The sequence below is a fragment of the Argopecten irradians genome, chromosome 3, assembly GCF_041381155.1.
Source record: "Argopecten irradians isolate NY chromosome 3, Ai_NY, whole genome shotgun sequence".
NCBI lineage: Eukaryota > Metazoa > Mollusca > Bivalvia > Pectinida > Pectinidae > Argopecten > Argopecten irradians.
In genome coordinates, this window is record NC_091136.1 from 20,890,147 (window position 1) to 20,896,245 (window position 6,099).

A 6,099-nucleotide genomic window follows, 5' to 3' on the forward strand; every position below is an offset into this window, starting at 1 on the left:
AAACCTTAAAATGCTATTTTGAGGATTTTTCTATCTGTCATGTGTCAACTTGAATAATCAATTATGAGAAAGCGACATTACTTGAATAATCTAACTTTATTTCAAAACTAAAATGTTGGTTACAGATGAGAACATTACGTTTTCCTTCATTTCAGAAATTAAAACAACTCACATAATTGTCGTAGTCTGAGCAAACAATAGGACCATAGCAACGGCATTGACATTTTTGTCATATTTATTTAGATTCAACAAGGTTAGTGTCAACAGTAAAATAATAAAATACATTAAAATAATTTCAAAGTCTTGTGTTTCTTTCTGGGAAAATTGACAAATTTAATCTCCATTTTAATTTGTCAAAAGCAGATTTCATACTTTTTCATTTCTTTTATATTGATGTTGCCAAAAACATTAGTATATAGAATGCTTTAGAAATAATAATAAAAAAAACCGTGGATAAGATGGACGATTTCAGAACGAAAATGACTAAAACAATAAGATTATTACTTTATTAAAAGTTCATTTCTGGCAATTTCTATAGTATAGCAAACTAATGTTGTATCAGATGTTAGAAAATGTTAGTATTTTATTGGTAACGCTGAGCTAATTGTATTGAGAAGTTGACTGCCGACTTAGTTAAACACTGACACAGTAACATGATAGTGTCGACTAAACAGTTTGAACCCCCAATAGAACATGTTCTGTGTTTGCCAATTATAACCTTTATTTGACTATTGACAAAGAAGCCCGTGTAAATATATTTAGGAGGTGGATTAGGTAATGGGGTGGACAAACGATGTTTTATGTCGGTAATTATACAAACGTGAGCCAATCCTTGTCGGTGTTAACAGATGTATCCGCACCTGTATCCTTAGTCTAAATGGCTAACTTTGGCATAGGTGGCGGGATGTTTCCAGATCACATCCAGCTAAATATAGGAGCTGTCCAAGATATGGGTTTCCCCGGATACTCAAGGCGATGCCCCCTACACTAAAAGCCGTCGACTATTTGCTGTCAACAGCAAAAATTATATCTTAAGTTTTAATGATTTTAATGTGTTTAAGTAGGTTGATTTTATTAAGAAGTAGTCAAATTAGTTTATATGATTAAGTTTTTTCGGTTTGTTTATTTGTTTCGTCATTTTCTCGCCGTATAATTACTTCATGTAACTTGAAACAGATGACGCCACAAGCAGGTTAGCTTATAATTCTATGTCTAGAAAAATGTTTGTGTGAGGAAAATCTCTTCCACAAATGTTAATGAAATCATAACGTACGCTGTATACAGCTAACCAGAAGTAAGGCTATGAACGACGACGATCGGTTTCTTTACGTTAGGAAAGGATGAAATATGTTTTTAAGCCAAAATCTTTTTTTTTTGAGAAATTTGAAATTGTTTAATTATAAAATCGACTCTATCGGCTGTCAACTTTTCATCTGCTTCAGTTTAGTCCACTCGTCGAAATCTACACAAAGCCTTCCATGTCACATTAATGAGCGATCGAAAAGACGAAAACCACTCAGAATCTGTGATTGATAAGAGCATTCTGACAGCGCAGTCCGCAGATTATTTTAATACAATGCCAGAATTAATAAAAGTTATTTAGTTTGTCTACGATTTTAGTTCCATAGAACATTTATTTATATATGATGTTGCAAAAGAATTGTTTTTCATTTGAAAAATGCAATGACCCAATAATTCATAGTATTTTAGATTTGTAAGCTTGGAATATAAGTAATTGAGTATGTGTCTGAAGAGGAGTTCAGAAAATGTAAAGATAGGATTCGTGTTTTACAATCGGACTAGCTTTAAAGCTGTAAAAGTACTGGCGGCCGGAGGAGCTACTTATTAACACTTATACAAGTCTATCCTGTGTCCAGTGAAGCAATGCTAAGCCCACTTGGTCACCACAATGGTCCCCACAATGACCATTGAAAGAGTGGTCAGTCTAACGAGTTAACGTGCTGGCAATTAGCCTGTGTGTGTTGTCCGTGTTTAAACACCGTCAAAAGGAATTAAAATCAACATTAAGTTTACATAATGGGATTATGGGTAGCCTCGGGTTGCGGTCTCTAGAACGTGCTCGATTTGTCACCGCCTTGTGGGCCGGCCGACACACCGTAGACGGGAAAGGTGTGAACTCGATTTTCAGACTTGTTATAAAACCCCGGTCCCTAAATCAAGCTATACGAGCAGTGATGTAGGTGGTAAATATAATTCCTGAATAAGTACCCAAACTCCCGCCTATTCACGTTCATCTGTCCTTAGCAATAAAAGGCGGTTATGAATCTCTTTGTCCTCATCTATTTTGAAATTTACTTATGGTTTGTAGAGCTATTTACTAAATGTGTAAATTGTCAATATATTATCCAACGAAATTTTCATAGAAAGCTTCAACACAATATTGCTCATACATAGGTTACATACAGGTTTTACATCATTTAAAAAAACCACTTAATTATGAAGACAAATTTGAAAACAAATTTTATGTCCCAGACGCGAGCAGAAATAGAAATCTAATTGTAAATATATAATAACCATGATACATTAGAATTTCTTTACTCGTTAAATCCTATAACATAAATGTATCACCTAATCATGAAAAGTTTTATCATTTGATCTGTCGAGATTTTTGATTTGCATTAAGTAATTTTTCTTCTGTCGATTTCCCCATTGTTACAAAGACATGGCGTTGCTCAGACCACATCCTGGTTCCCTTTATTCTATTGTTGGTGCGCAATAATATCCGTGCTATATAACTTCTGTTGATTTTTTCCAAAATATCAATATTTCATTTTGGATCAGTAGTTCTAAAACTTGTCTTAGATGCCCAACGCTAGCGCTACAGGTTAAAGTCGAAACATCATCTCAACAAATTGCCAGGAGCTAGAAAATAACGAACTTAAATATTTCATTAAAAAATAACTCAATCAGCACCTCATAAACATTAAGAATCAAGTACACATTTATCCACTTATTTCGAAATAATCCCCTTTGATAGCAACAGTAAAAGTACTTATGGAGAACAATACCCTTTGTTTAAATGTGTTCAGCGAATCAGATAAATCCTATAAGTACAGAATATTACTGATTAACAGGGCTAAATGGTGCTTTGGTGTATTGTAAAAGGTCGTTAATATATTAAAATATATGTTGGATTAATCTAATCCGCATCGGTTACGGACACCTGCATGAATTCCATTGTTAAGTATGCATCATTACAAACACCTGCATGAATAGTATTTGTCGATTTATTAAAGATTAACGTTAACCTGAATTGGTTCTTTAATAGTCCTTTATCGGTTTATGAGCGGTCAGAACGATTATCTTATGGCTTTCACACCAAGTACAGGACATTTTCCCTCAACTTTAACAGATTTTGTTTTTATAATTTCATTATTTTCATGTTTAACAGACTATAAAAAGTGTTCCATTTTGGGTAGCGTCAAATGATCGGGTGATGAATCTTCGATTGATGGTTTAGTAGAGGTAGTATTATAATGTGCGGATAAGGAATGCTGCTTCGTACTGATAATAATACATTACTGATTCGCTACACCAGTTGCAAGATTAATGAATCATAGAGTATGTTTGGTACCTGAGACGTCCTCTAAGAATTTGCGATTTTACGATTTTAGGAAGAAAAATATAGTGTTTTGTTAAAAGAAAATGAACTTCTGATTTTTTAATGAATTATTTTAAAAATTCCATGAAAAATTACTTTTATGCATGCTTTAAAAATTATATTAAAACTTTTTGATAGGAAAACCAAGTTATCTAGTATTTTGTTTAATTAATAAAATGTAAGTTATAAAAAAAAACGTGTTATGGCCATTTCACACAAGGGACATAAGGAAAAATAAACATATAAAATGGGCGAATTACATGTAATAATTAACCTTTAATGTGTTATACCGTAACGATAGTAACCATATTTCACCGAATCATAATTCGGGTTGGCTTTAAAATTAATCAATTGTCAGCTGTTTGTTCATGTCGGAGCTAATTGATACATTATGATAAGACTTGTTTAAACGGGAATGAAACGTTGACGAAAGACATGGTTCCGCACATTAACATTCCAAATAGACACTGGCTTGCCGTTTGATAATTGTAGAATATTCAAACAATTTAAACTTTAAAATTGTTACTTAAATATTTATTTGAAATTTATAATTGAGCAATGCTTGATTACTTCCATTTTCACGGAAACGTGTTAATGGGTTGTACAAAGACTAAACTTCTATTCAAGATAAACCGACAGTTACTGTAATATTTACAATTTCCACTCGAAATACAATGGTTACAGTGCAAACTAAACAAGGACGAAGCCATCGTGGTGCCGGGTAGGACACAATGAAAGAGAAAAGATAATCCACAGCTCGCCTTGAGCTGTTGTGTCAGTTAAGTCCTTGTACAAAACATAGAGTCAAGCACACAATCAGACCGGGGTGGAGAGGTCTTCAACTACTCCAGTAACTAATCCTCTGTACTTGTCCTGCGCTCGTTTGGCCAGTTATCCCCTCCACTCTTAAGTGTAATACAGTGGTTAAACTAATATAGAAATCAAAAGCTAACGAATGTCGAACGGACATCTGATCAGCATATATATTAATAAGATTTATATCTGGGGTATATGTCAGTTTAATTTTGATTATTGATGTTATAAATCTTAATTTGTGGTACATTTTCATATTTAGATTTATTGTTAAAAATAAGATTAAGTTTGATATGTGATTGCTGATGTATTTTAGTATAATTCACAGGGTAACAGAAAGTGTAATAATGCATGAGCTTTTATGGACAGAAAATATCAACACAGCGATCCTAAGAGTTTGGTTTAATATATAATTTTATTCAATAAAGACATGTGTATTACAAGGCATTATAAACAGGAATATGATGCATTATAAACAGGAATATGATGAGGTGGAAACACTTACTAGTGTAGGTATACATAGTCCATCGTGTTATAAAACTAGCTGACAATACATGTTAAGCCTCTTTGATGACAAAGACTATGTATTCCGTCTTTGCATATTACCGAGTTACCTTCCTTGTAGATATCCATTGTGACGTCATTATTTTGCGAGCGAAATTCATGTCGTTTTCTCTGAAAAGTATGACGTTATTCTCGCAAACGTTTTACGTCACAATCAATACCTACCCGCAAGGACAGATAACTTTGTTATATGCAAATACAGAATATTTACACCAGAAAGTGTACCTCATTTACCTGATTTACCTGATCTTCGGTCTATTGATAAGCCATTGGCTTCTAGACCACCTTTACTTTTGACTTCGGTCATGTCGATTTCATCGAGTTGCGCATGTCCGATGTAATCAAGATCGTTTCCTCCATTAAATTTGTTTAGATCTTCCGATCCAATATATATATAAAGTCTGTGCTTTACATTAATGGCACTTGTTTCCATTTTCCTAAAAACTTTTGTACAAACACTTGATAAAAGTCATGTCCACTCCATTTTACATATATTAAAATAATGTACTTCCGGTGAAATAAAGTTCTCTTCACCTGGCACAACAGCTCAGTCGTATGTACACAAATACACGAGTTTTGGACTAGCTGTTAGATGTCACTGTAGCAATCTGGCTTGAATTTCAAAGGATGATTCTTCCACTCGTTGTTTAAGTTTGATTTGAATATATTAATACTTTCCGAGTTTACCACTTTGTCCGATAGATTGTTCCACGAGTTCACTACTCTTATAGCAAAGGAATTACTCCTGCATCGAAGTCTTGACTGCTGTTTTTTAAGCTTTTTGTTGTGACCTCTCGTTCTCATATCTTCGTTCAGGGGGAGTAATCCATTAGCAGAATGGCTCGTTTTGTCGAAACCGTTAATAATTCTAAACACTTGGATCATATCATATCGTAGTCTCCTGTATTGTAGAGTTGGTAGGCCCAAAAGTTTTAGTCTTTCCGTATATGGTGTTTCACGGAGTCCATGCACTTGTTTTGTTGCACGTCTTTGCACGTTTTCTAACTCAATTATATCTTTTTTTCAGAACTGGGTTCCAAACTGTTACTGAGTATTCCAGTTGTGGTCGTATTAGAGACTTATAGAGTGGAAGAAACATA